Source organism: Pecten maximus, chromosome 11, assembly GCF_902652985.1.
Source record: "Pecten maximus chromosome 11, xPecMax1.1, whole genome shotgun sequence".
Classification (NCBI taxonomy): domain Eukaryota; kingdom Metazoa; phylum Mollusca; class Bivalvia; order Pectinida; family Pectinidae; genus Pecten; species Pecten maximus.
The window spans coordinates 36,899,692-36,912,247 of record NC_047025.1 but is presented as its reverse complement, the minus strand read 5'-3'; the positions used below and the strand labels follow the sequence as shown (position 1 = coordinate 36,912,247).

The 12,556-nt window shown below is 37.3% G+C and overlaps 1 protein-coding gene across 1 annotated transcript in view; it reads left to right on the top strand.

The window, feature by feature from the left end:
- The window catches only part of LOC117337343 (MORN repeat-containing protein 1-like), a 76,724-nt gene that overhangs the window by 262 nt on the left and 63,906 nt on the right, over positions 1 to 12,556 (top strand). The gene's annotated exons all lie outside the window — the stretch shown is intronic.

Below are 12,556 nucleotides of genomic sequence, written 5' to 3'. Positions count from 1 at the left end.
CTCAACCGTGTCTAGAATAACATGACAGTTTGCCGAATGTTTTCTTAAGCTTGTCGGAACTTCATGTATGTACATAGTTGTTTAGGGTTGGACCAACATTTACTGAAAGTAGTTGTTTTAAGTGTTTTAACATGAGTTTGAATATAAAATACAAAACAGTAGACTGAGTACTGGGAAGGAATGGGATTGTTTCGGGAACTAATGTGGCGGTTCATGGATATGGGCATTTCAGCTGCATAATCCAATAGCTAGCTTTTGTGGCTGTTCAGATGAGTATATTGTCTGTGTACAGAAGTTAAAGCCACTATACTCTTATTCTAGTTGTACACATGTATTGATGGCAATCCAAGATGCTCATTCACGCTCTCCTAACATTAAAATGACCACTGGCCAGGACGCTTGACCAGGGGAGTCCTTGAGACATCAGTGTATAAAAATAACTCGCTGCATTTATATTTATCGCAAGATTTGTCAATGAGCCGAGAACAAGGCTATAACAACGTGTGCTGCACATAAACTACACACATGGCTGTTGTTTACATATTGAGCATATGTGAACTTTGTCTAATAATGCTTTCATTTAAATATATTAACAGAATATTCGTGTAATAACTGAAAAAAAATAAACAAACACAGTTTACATTTTAATACTTAATTTTAAAATGTAGCAATATGCATACAATTAAAACATCAATAAAATTTTTAATTGGTGAAGTTGACAATGTTCAAAAGCTAACCAGCAATCCAATAGACGTCCGGCAAAATCGAAATTTGCAAGAGTCTATTCCATTATCTTTTCTCACTTAGTTCCAACACATCATTTCCTTTCCTAAGGAAATACTCGGGTTTTGCCTATTCCATAGGTGTCAACCTTCCCGGATTACGCGGGAAGTGCCCGGAAAATCAATTAAATTTCCCCTAAATCCCGATTTGTTACATTTCCCGAATCGGGGTTAAATTTCTCCCGGATTTGAGCAGTCTTCCCTCATAAAACCCCGGAAATCTCAGACACTTCGACCCTAATCTGATTATGTAATCAAAACAACCCCACCACCTGTGTAGCTGCCCTGGCCTGGGGCTTGGTGAGAGAGGGTCGGTCACCACTCATCGTGCAAGCCTGCCGACCGGTGTATACATTACAACTGTATTTGGCTTCATTTGACATGGTCAGTTAATTTTGTGATTACAACTAGGATACATCACTTCAAGAACAAACACTGATAATATCTGCCAACAAGATTTACTCACATGAAAGCCAATAATGCCTTTCTTAATCGTAGCTGTCAGTACCAGCGTTTGTACTGCCGCCATCTTTAATTGGTCAATACTAATATAAATCGTAAACTGCCACAAAAATCCGGATTTCAATTTGGGTCAGAAAGAAAATAAAAAGACTTTTTAAGAAGTTTGTTTTATGTCATAATAGAACTACTAGTAAAACAAAAAGAAATAAATTACCGTGTAATTATTATTTGAGAAAGGAAGGGAGATAATTTGATACATTTAGAAATATTTCAGAACAAAATAATGAAAAAAAAAAAAATCAGGAGATAAGTAGTTGCTTTGTATACTGGTTGCAAATTTCAAGTGACTACATCATTAATAATATAATACACTAAATACAGTTCCTTTCTATGAAATTTCTGAAAACATTTTTTTTTAAATTAATTTTTTTCTTCTATTTTTTTTTTATTATCATTATTCTTTAAAATTAACCATTGTTGTCAAATTTAAATATCAAACTGTAGCCCGAGGTAATTTACACCTGCACAAGCCCATGAGGAACATCACCTAAAAAAATGTCGCGATTTTTTTCACGCACTTTCTCCCTGATTTTAGATGTGGAATGAGGGAGATCTCCCTCATTGGAGGTTTCAGAGGTTGACATGTATGCTATTCCACTCCCTTTTACGTTTTTTTTTTGCAGAATATGTCTGCGTTTTTGCAGGTCCACGCTTTCGGCATTCTACCATTTTGTATGGACTGTAAAACCCGCCGTTGCATTGTGGGACTAATTTTCAGAGAAACTTGGTCCGGCAGCCACAGTAATTATTTTTGTGAATACCCAGTATACTTTCATAAATACACATCTTCTTTCAGTTTCTGATTAATGATGATCTGTTAGGTATGTATCAAGTCTGAAAACTATAAAAAGTTCAAAATGTAACCATTGATATATGTTTCTTTGGGAGTATGTGGCTTTAAGCAACGTCGAGCGTGGTCAGCTCTTGGATGGTTGACTGCTCCGTTGTTCCCCTTGTGCACGTTACATTTGGTGGCAGCGAAAGGGGCCTCAGGTATCCTGTAGGGTGCCCTTAGACAGCATGGGAAGCACAATGTTCCTGGAGACTTGTTGGTGACCAGGGGGTCTGGTCATGAGGCGGCACCACTATAACAATAACAGGGACAGTTGTGTTTGCTGAGGATGCCAGGTTGAACCCATGGAAGCTTCGGGATGAAGCTTATCGGTGAAGGGGGTACTGTGATGGTTCATGGATATGGGCATTTCAGAGCTAACTTTTGTGGCTTTTGTACCGAAGTTAAGCAATGTCGAGCATGGTCAGCTCTTGGATGGGTGACCGCTCCGTTGTACTCCCTGTGTACGTTACACTATTACTATTACAAACCAAACTTTATTACAATATCAGATATGTAACAGAATGCAGGATTAATGAGAGAGAAAATGTATTTCGGTGCCTCTGATAGGGATCGAAAGCCAGGACCTGTGGCTTAATTTTTACTAGTCCTATGATCAACCGATTCAAGCTAATGAGAAGTTCTCTCCAGCTATAAGTGGTATATTGTATACAAGTTTACAACTCCTCGGCTCCTCTAGGGAAAAACTCACTTAGCCTCATTAAGTCTTCATTAGGGGTTACAATGTAGATGGTTGTGAAAGTAACGTTAAATATCCAATGATTCCTGAGTCCCTACATGGGTGTCAATGTTACAGATCAGTGCATGGTAAGCTAAAAAAATATTTCAGTGCCTCACCTAGGGATCAGACTAGGTCTTCAGGCTTGCTATATTCTACATTCTATGTTCAACCTAGCAAGATATCAGGAATTAGGATGGTGCATTATGGATGCAGGCTTATAAAGCCTCTTTATCTATATCAATATACATGTACATTTGTATTACAAAAAAAAAAAAATTATAATTATCTATTTCTAGTAATATGCATCCAACATTTGTTTGTGATGAAGGAAGACAATTTTTTGACTCGTGCCCTGACCAGGCCTCGAACTCAAGATCTACGGCACCCAATCGCCTAGCCAGAAATACCCGCAGCCTATACCACTATATATATATATGCAATGGATAAAGTTAGTGTTCATAAATTATGAAGTAAGCAATTGTTTTTCCAGTATCCACCTAGCAATATTTCAAGTTTTAAAAGAGTTTCTGCATGTGGAAATTTATTCCAAAGATCACGTGGATATTTCATCAAAATCCATTTAGTTCTTCAAGAAGATTTACCTTTTTACACTTATAGTGTGTAACACTTATGATGTGCTGGTTGTTATTTAAACATGGATTGATAGAAGTTCAGTATCAGTATTTCATAGGCGTTCTTTACAGACTATCCTCTCTGGATTTTATGAAATTTACTCCGAGACCTCCAGCAGACTTCCTTTTCCTGTTTTATGAATACCCCTTTCACAAACATGCATGATTGTGATCTTTTTTCTTTCTGTCTTAACTTACCAGACTTTTCAGTGATAATTTTCTTGCCCTTCATATATTCTGGTCAATATTAAATACTATCAATGGACCGATAACATCACTGACATGTCATATCATGTGACCTTAGCTGTACCAAAAAATTTAAACTTCAAAAACATAAATCTGTCATAATGGGCATGAAACAGCTGGACTTTTAGTGACATGTAAGAACTTTAATTATATATAACCTTAAAGACCACTAACACATAGTAATAATGTACTGATGATAATGAGGAAATGTAATTAAAATTAAAAAAATTGGAGTTATTGTTAATTATTAAAATAGGAAAGGTAGAGTTCAGGGAATGGAAAATAACCACTTACTCTATCTATCAGTGCACATTTTAAGGCATTTTTAAGACACGGCACATTGATAAAAATACATTGTATGTGTAGTTATGAGTGTTCAGTGTTAGACCAAGTCTGTGTGTCACTTGTCATACCATTCAATAGCTGGAATGTTTTATGGCAGATCAATATCCACCATACATGTAGTCATATGTTATCTACGTCAATACCACATTATATGTAATAGCTTTATAGAGCACAGCTCCATGAATGACAGTAGAACATCCTAGACACAGCTCGATATTGTGAAAGTTTCAGTGACATCATTTGTAATTACAGCACCTATATATCAATTATCATATCAGGGGTCTTATTCAATTCAATACATGAGTTAATTATTAGTAATTTATCAGTTAATGTTTGTATTCTTTTGTGAAATTCATGCTTTAGTTTCTGTATGCATGTCAATCTGGATACCCCTGGTTTGAATAATTAATTAATCTTTTGAATAAAAAATTATCCTAATTATGTGTGTACTATAAATTCTTAAATTTCTTGAAAAATAGAAACACAACATTAATAAAACAGATTAAATCATTAGACTGAAGAGTCCCTATGTGTGTATACACGTAATACATATACATGTATACCATAGTTTATCTAATAAGTGGACTGCATACTTAATAAAAGACAAAAGGGGTGTGATAATCTAACGGGAAAGTTTCCATGGAAATTTGGGTGGATTAAAAAACAAGTTTCTTTATTCATATTTCTTTTTTTAAGGATAATAATTCAGTCTTTAGTTAAAAAACTAAAGATGATATTATAGTGAGGAACGGAACTTTTTTGTGTTTCAAATAGTGCACCAGACCTCTGTTATAGGGGCAGGTGCATGAATCATAATATAGGTAGAATTTTGTCACAGTAAAAAGGTAAAATACCAACTGACATTTTAAGGATGATTAATGAGGATAAAATGCTCTGAATTGTAGATGATATAAACAGCATATGATGAGAAATAGGAGCCAGTAGCCTGTTTCAATGTGACATATACAGATAGGAAATCAGAAGTGCATATCTGTCAGATCGCTTATCAGTTGACAGGTACTCGTGTGATAGTGTAATACCGAGATGTGTTCTACACTAATACCTGGCCATGGGTATCATAAGGAATACTCGTGTGATAGTGTAATACCGAGATGTGTTCTACACTAATACCTGGGTATCATAAGGAATATCTATGTTGTGTTGAGATCAGGAAAATCTTTTAATATACAGGTGTAAATGGGCCGAGTTCACACGATTACATCTTTACCTGGAGATAACGGAATGTTTCGATAGATAACCTCTTAGATTTAGAGTGCAACCATTAAACATCACTTCAAATCATCTCATGTACATACATTCAAAGCCTATCCTACCCTGATATAGAAACTGTTATTTTTCTTAAATCTATAGAAAAAAAAAATGCATGTTCCAGATAAAAAAATTAGTAACAAATGCAGATGTGCTAGTTCATTGTAATTGAAAGTACTTAAGATTTTAATAACTTTGCAAGCCAAATTGTTGTCTCATTCAATAATATCTTGTCAATAGTTTTTTTGTTTTTTTTTAAACAGTACATGTTTGATTCCAACATGTTTTACATTTATGTTCATTTAACATAGCATTATCAAAATTAAATGTTATTTTAAATATTTGAAAAAAACAGAAGACATTGACTTAAATACTCTAATTTTCTCTGATCCTTGTTGGACTTCTATTAATCTGCTGGGGCTCGGCTGCTGGAATTAGGTGGTACAGCTAGAATCTGAGAACCAATATCAGATTACCTCCCCTGGTGTAGTACTCTTTGACATTAATATCTAGTCTTAGTTAATATAGCAAACAATTTAGAACATGTGAAATTGTGATTGATGTATATATAAACAGGCAATATATATATATATCATTCCAAAGCCTTACCTGTGTGTCATTTGTTCGCGACCTTCCTATGTACCGATTTCTGGTGTGCTGACAATTAGTGATGTTACAGAAATTAATTGTAACAAATAATTGTACAAAAATGTGCTGAATCCTTTATAATTATACAGGTTGCTGGACCAGTCAAATAGTTGTGCATGTTGTTGGAATTATGTACATGTACCGTAACATATAATTATATACATATACATGTAGTTTAATCAGATGCCTTTAAATCTTTTCTTTTCTGTAGTACAAACTTATTCTCAAGAAAGTTAATACACCTCCATTTGGTAACAAACATATGAGAGGTCAAAAGGTGCACCAACCTCACCTTTAAGCATATCAAAAGAATAGTATAACTATGTAGAGTTGTGTCCCCTGTCAGATTACAAACTGTATACAATTGTATCTTTTTAGACCTATAGTAACAGTCCAATACCCCATACATCAAACCCGAGTCTTTTAATTTTATTATACATTTTGCTCCATTCATATGAATCATAAAGCTCTCACTGTAATTAACTTTTAATTTCTACCAATTTAAAGAGCTCATGGATCTTAAAATTAATTGTAGCTGGATGTGTTGGTTTTATAAACCCCTAAGAAACAGGAATCTTTATCCTTTAATGCTTCTTGTTGCACAGTACACGGTAGCAGAGTACAGAATTGATACATCATCTATATCCTGGGTTGGTTTAAGCTAATTAAACTAAACCTTGAAACTCAGACTGCTTAATGATCATTTCTGTTATACTGCATGAATACACAAATGTAAATTCATTTGTAGGACAGCAAAACAATCTGTAAATCTGATCAATATCTTATATCTGGATCCCATATACAGAGATGTGGATGTAGGAAGTCTGTTGTGTTATGTAATAGGGTTATTTTTAATAAAGTGTTTGATATTTGTGAAATGTATACATGTATATGTGTGATAATTATTAATAAAATATAATAAATATGTAAGGTATTTATTATTGAGGTATAAGGCCCTCGCGACCTTTTACCTGCGTCCGTGCATATATATATATTCGTTACCGGCGATCCCGTGCGCGTGTTTGTATATTGGTATGTGTATGTCTTTGTACCTGTGAGTATATTTCACTGACGAACGTGACATGTGACTGTAACAAAGTTGTTTGATTGGTTGAAAGTTCTTATCTGTGGTTTTAGTCTTTGTTTCTTTGTGTTTCGGGACATTTGAATTTCGACGTCATTGAAGCCGGAGCTACAAAATGTAGGTCTTCGAATTCATCTGTCACCATATAGAGTCGTATTCCTGTATTGTTTACATCTGTTGTGCGGTATATGACGGTCATGGAAGTGAGCAGTGTTAAGCCTCACGTTGATGCACTATACGTGTTAACGTGGGTTTTTGAGTAATAATAAAACCTTTGAAATCAAACGAACCCAGCGGCATTGTCATCATTTTAAGACATATTACACCCCGCTACAAATGGCGCCCATGTAGGGACTACTCCGTTAGACTGAGGGACCGGAGGGTTTGCACTTGCCTGACGTGATCGTCGAATTCCAGTTTGGTCCGGAACTTTTGCACCCGGAACTTTTCAGTATGGCACTATGGGAAGGTGACACCGATATGTGAAACCGGATGTTGATGGTGGCACACATGTGAATGGACTTACGTTTTCATTTTGAACTAAATTGAACTTTATGACGGGAAAGGATATTATTCAGTGACTCATTCATTATAGCATGGATTATTTATGTGTTTATTCGTGTATTCTATTTGGAATTTAGTGTTGTCATGTGTTTATTCCTGTATTATTCGTAAAATGTGTGGATCTGAATCGTGAATCTGAATGTGAGCATGGAAACTTCTACCTGTACCTGCCCTGCTTACCCGCTGTAGAAAGGTTAGTATCTTTGTATACTTAGTAAATCTTTTGCTGCATTGGTTCTTTATTTGTCGGTTTATCTATTCTTAGTTGGGTAGTTGATATTTTGCACTGACCAAGACACATTAACTGACATTACACTGTCGTGACTTCCATGTGATTATTATTTGTTGTTCAATCTGTGTTTGTGTGTTATATATGTTGAACTGCTGCGCTTGCGACACGCTTTTCTTTTCTGTTCGGAGTTTTCGGTTTTCGCGTAATACCCTGTAATCTAGATTACTTTAGTTTGTGTGTTATGTCAATTTGTTTTTTTATCAATGCCATCTAGACACATGCTTGCTTATATATGTAATTAGATTATCTTGTTGATTATTGTCTTGACATTGGTGAGTTATTTGCCCTTGATAGATTAGCTAATGATTATTTCCCTTTACATAGTACTTTATTTTGTATATCTTTGAATCTATGAGTTTTTCTTTCAGATTTTGTGGATTTTCTTTCATTTAATTGATTTATTCGGTGTTAGAATTTATTGCTTTAGGTGTTTATACTTAGAAATATTTGTCGCTTTGACATTGTTTGTATCTTTTTGCATTTCAGATATTTTGTGGTTGTTTATTTTTGTGAATTTCAGACACCTTGTAGGCTTTAGACTAGCTCTATTAATTTGAACCGTGTTTGCGTTTTCATTTCTTTTTCAATTTCAGCTTTGATTTTCAGATAAATTTGGACTTTGATTTATTGCTAGTGTTTATTTTCCTATACACATTTATATAATATTTTCTTGTGTATTATTACCTGTGTTTGGACTTTGATGAATTTTCTGTATTTATTTTTGATTTTCAGCTTATTTGGACTTTAAAATTTTCTTGAATTTATTTCCAGTTATCGGCATATTTGGACTTTGTTAGGTTTTTTTTGCAGTATTGGCTCTCATTTTTCACATTGGACTTCATGATTATATTACTTGTATTATTGTGCTTGTGTACTCTGTGTAATACTTCAACTATGGCGGATGCTGGGAAGCAAGCTGAACATTTGATGGAGGCTTTAGCAGCTATGAACCTTAAACCAGATCTAGAATCTAAGGATACTGCAGCTCAGTGGTTAACTGATCTTTTAGCGGGAGGAGCTAAAGCCAAGGTTGTGAAGCGTGAACCGATCCTCGATCTTTCCCAGGTGTTACAAGATCATCGAGATGATACAGTACCATCCAGCACACATAATACTTCATATTATGTGCCGAAGATTTCCATATTTTCAGGATCTCCACAAGTCCCTCATGGAGAGGTACCGTTTGAGCAATGGATCTATGAGGTTGAGATGTTACAACGAGATGGAATTTACAAGGATCAGGCTATTTTCCAAGCCGTGAGAAGATCTTTAAGAGGTGAAGCAGCAAATACAGCTAGAAGAATGGGATCTTCAGTTGCATTACAACAGGTGTTGGATAAGATGACTGGAAACTATGGAAACATTGCTGCTGCAGAGGATTTGCTTGCCAAATTTTATTCTGCTAAACAAGAAGATTCAGAGAGTGTGACATCTTGGGCCAGTAGACTTGAAGATATTTTGGATAGAGCTAAAACCCGATGTGAGCTTACCCAATCTCAGGTCACAGAGATGTTACGGACTAAGTTTTGGCGTGGACTTAAGAAGTCGCTACGTGATGTTACTGGTCACAAGTTTGATACTATTCAGGACTATGACAAACTTCGCATTGCTGTTAGGCAGATAGAGCAGGCCGACGCCTCACCAGAGAAGCCTAAACCTGTTAAGGTTGCCATACCACACAACGAGGACATTAAAGAAATGAAGGCTTTGGTAAAGGACCTTACGACTGAGATGTCTAAGCTGAAACAGGATTTAGTATCCTTACAGAAGAATAGGGAGTCAGGCCATGGTTGTCCACCTGCACGTGGATCTTATAAGGTACCTCAGGACTATAGGAGGCAGGACAAACCTTATAGAGGAGATAGTGATAGACCAGTATGCTGGAGATGTGGACAGCCAGGACACATCAAACGAGATTGTCGAGTGAATTTAGATCACAGCAGAAAGTCTTTAAACGCTCGGACGCCTACAGGCCTGGGGCACCAGTAGGCAGGATTGGACAACAGAGCCCTATCATGCAAGATGATCATGATGATACCGGTACAGCACTGGTTGGAGATTGCAGTGAGGAACAGTTAAAGATTTCTGGGGTGAATACTACCGCATTGTTGGATACTGGTTCAGCGGTCAGCACTGTTAGTCGTAACTTCTACGACAGTCATTTGAGCCATTTACCACTTCATTCTTTAAACGATGTTTTAGATATTGAGTGTGCTGGGGGAGAGGCATTGCCATATGATGGTTTTATACAGGCCGAGATAGAGACTACAATTGAGGGCCACAATACACCTTTACCAGGACTTCTATTGGTTGTACCAGACACCAGATATAATTCTAAGGTACCAATTCTAGTGGGGACCAACATATTGATGGATATCATGGACTCCTGTAAGCAAGTTTGTGGTGATAAGTTGATGAAAGGATCCTCACTCTCGACGCCTTGGTATATTACATTCCGATGTATTGCATTGCGTCAACAGAATTTGATTCGGAAAAAATTCTGTCTTGGTGTAGTAAAGAGTGCTGAAGGTACTGCAATTCAAGTTAAGCCCAATAGTCAAGTTACTATTAATGGCTACGTTGATCATCAAGTCGAGCATACACCCACCAGTGCTTACCTTACAACATCGAATGAGTCGACATTAGTCGATGATTTGGATATATCGCCCAGTCTTATTCAGTACCATTATAGAGGAAATGGCGTTGTTCCTGTGACCATATCTAACATCACTGCCAGGAATGTTACCATACAGCCTCGTGCGGTGCTTTGTGAGATTCAGCCAGTGAAGGTCGAAGGATGTTTGCAAGATGTGGACACATCTGATGATACTGATGATTCTGTAGGCACGGATATGGAAGCCTTGATGCGACAGATGAAGTTTGATGATAGATTGTCTGAAGAGGAGTTTACAATTAGTAAACAGATGATTTCCAGTTTCCCCGATATATTTTCTAAAGGGGATATGGATCTTGGACACTCTAATGCTGTTCATCACCGTATTGAGCTCACAGATGAAGTGCCATTTAAACAACGCCATCGTCGTATTCCTCCTGCTATGCTCAGTGAAGTGCGTGATCACCTACATCAACTTTTGGACATAGGAGTTATTCGTCGCTCTCATTCACCTTGGGCCTCTGCAGTTGTATTGGTACGGAAGAAGGACGGACGACTGCGGATGTGCATCGACTACCGTCAGTTGAATCTTAGGACTGTAAAGGATTCTTATGCTCTTCCTAGGGTGGAGGAGATTTTAGATTCTTTATCAGGATGTGATTATTTTTCTACACTGGATATGAAGAGTGGTTACCATCAGGTCGAACTTCACGAGGAACATAAGTCAAGGACTGCTTTCACCATCGGACCGTTAGGATTCTATGAATTCAATAGGATGCCATTCGGGTTAGTGAATGCACCAGCGACTTACCAAAGATTGATGGAAGAGTGCCTTGGAGAGCTCCATACCACCATTTGCTTTGTCTATATAGACGACGTCATAGTGTTTTCCAAGACATTCGGTGAGCATATAGAGAGGTTAGAGTTAGTATTTGAGAAGATAAGGCACCATGGATTAAAGCTAGCTCCACAGAAATGCTCTTATTTCAAGAAGAAAGTGAAGTTTCTTGGTTTCGTTGTTTCTAAGGATGGTATAGAAGCAGATCCTGATAAGGTACAGAAGATAGTTGACTGGCCTAAGCCCTCTGGTCCGGATGATTTGAGACGTTTCTTGGGATTCTGTGGCTACTATCGTAAGTTTGTGGAAGGTTTTTCTGCCATCGTGAAGCCACTGAACGAGCTATTACCACCTACAAGGAAGAAAGGCCATTCTACTAGGAGCAAGACTGCGTCAACTGTATGGAAATGGGAGAAAGAGCAGGAAACAGCGTTCCAGACCATGAAGAGTGTTTTATCCTCACCGCCTGTTCTTGGATATCCATTATATGACATCCCATTTGAAGTACATACAGACGCAAGTGGACATGGTCTTGGGGCGATCCTTTACCAGCAGCAGGATGGAAAACCGCGGGTCATTGCTTATGCAAGCAGAGGATTGACGAAATCTGAGCGGAATTATCCTGCCCATAAATTGGAATTTTTAGCTTTAAAGTGGGCAGTGACTGACAAATTTACGGATTACCTGTACGGAAGGAAGTTTACAGTTACCACCGACAACAATCCACTGACATATGTTTTAACGTCTGCCAAGTTGGATGCGACGGGACATAGATGGTTGGCTGCATTATCCGCGTTTGACTTCAACATCATCTACAAGCCAGGAAAGAACAATACAGATGCTGACATTATGTCTAGACTGCCATCCCACATTGAGGAGTCTACATCTGTTAAGGATATCCCTTTGGATTCTGTCAAGGCTATTTGCGGTGCAGTACAACAGCCAGTAGCCTGGATTGAGACCGTTTCCATGTCTACTTCAGTCATTGATGAGCAATTCATGGACTCTGGTCAGGATATTCAGGAGATGACTTCTAGAGATTGGAGACGAGCTCAGGACAGAGATCCAGTACTCCGGCAGATGTTATTTTATGTTCGGAATAACCAGAGGCCAGATAGAAGACAGTTAGATCCTGATCAGCAAACT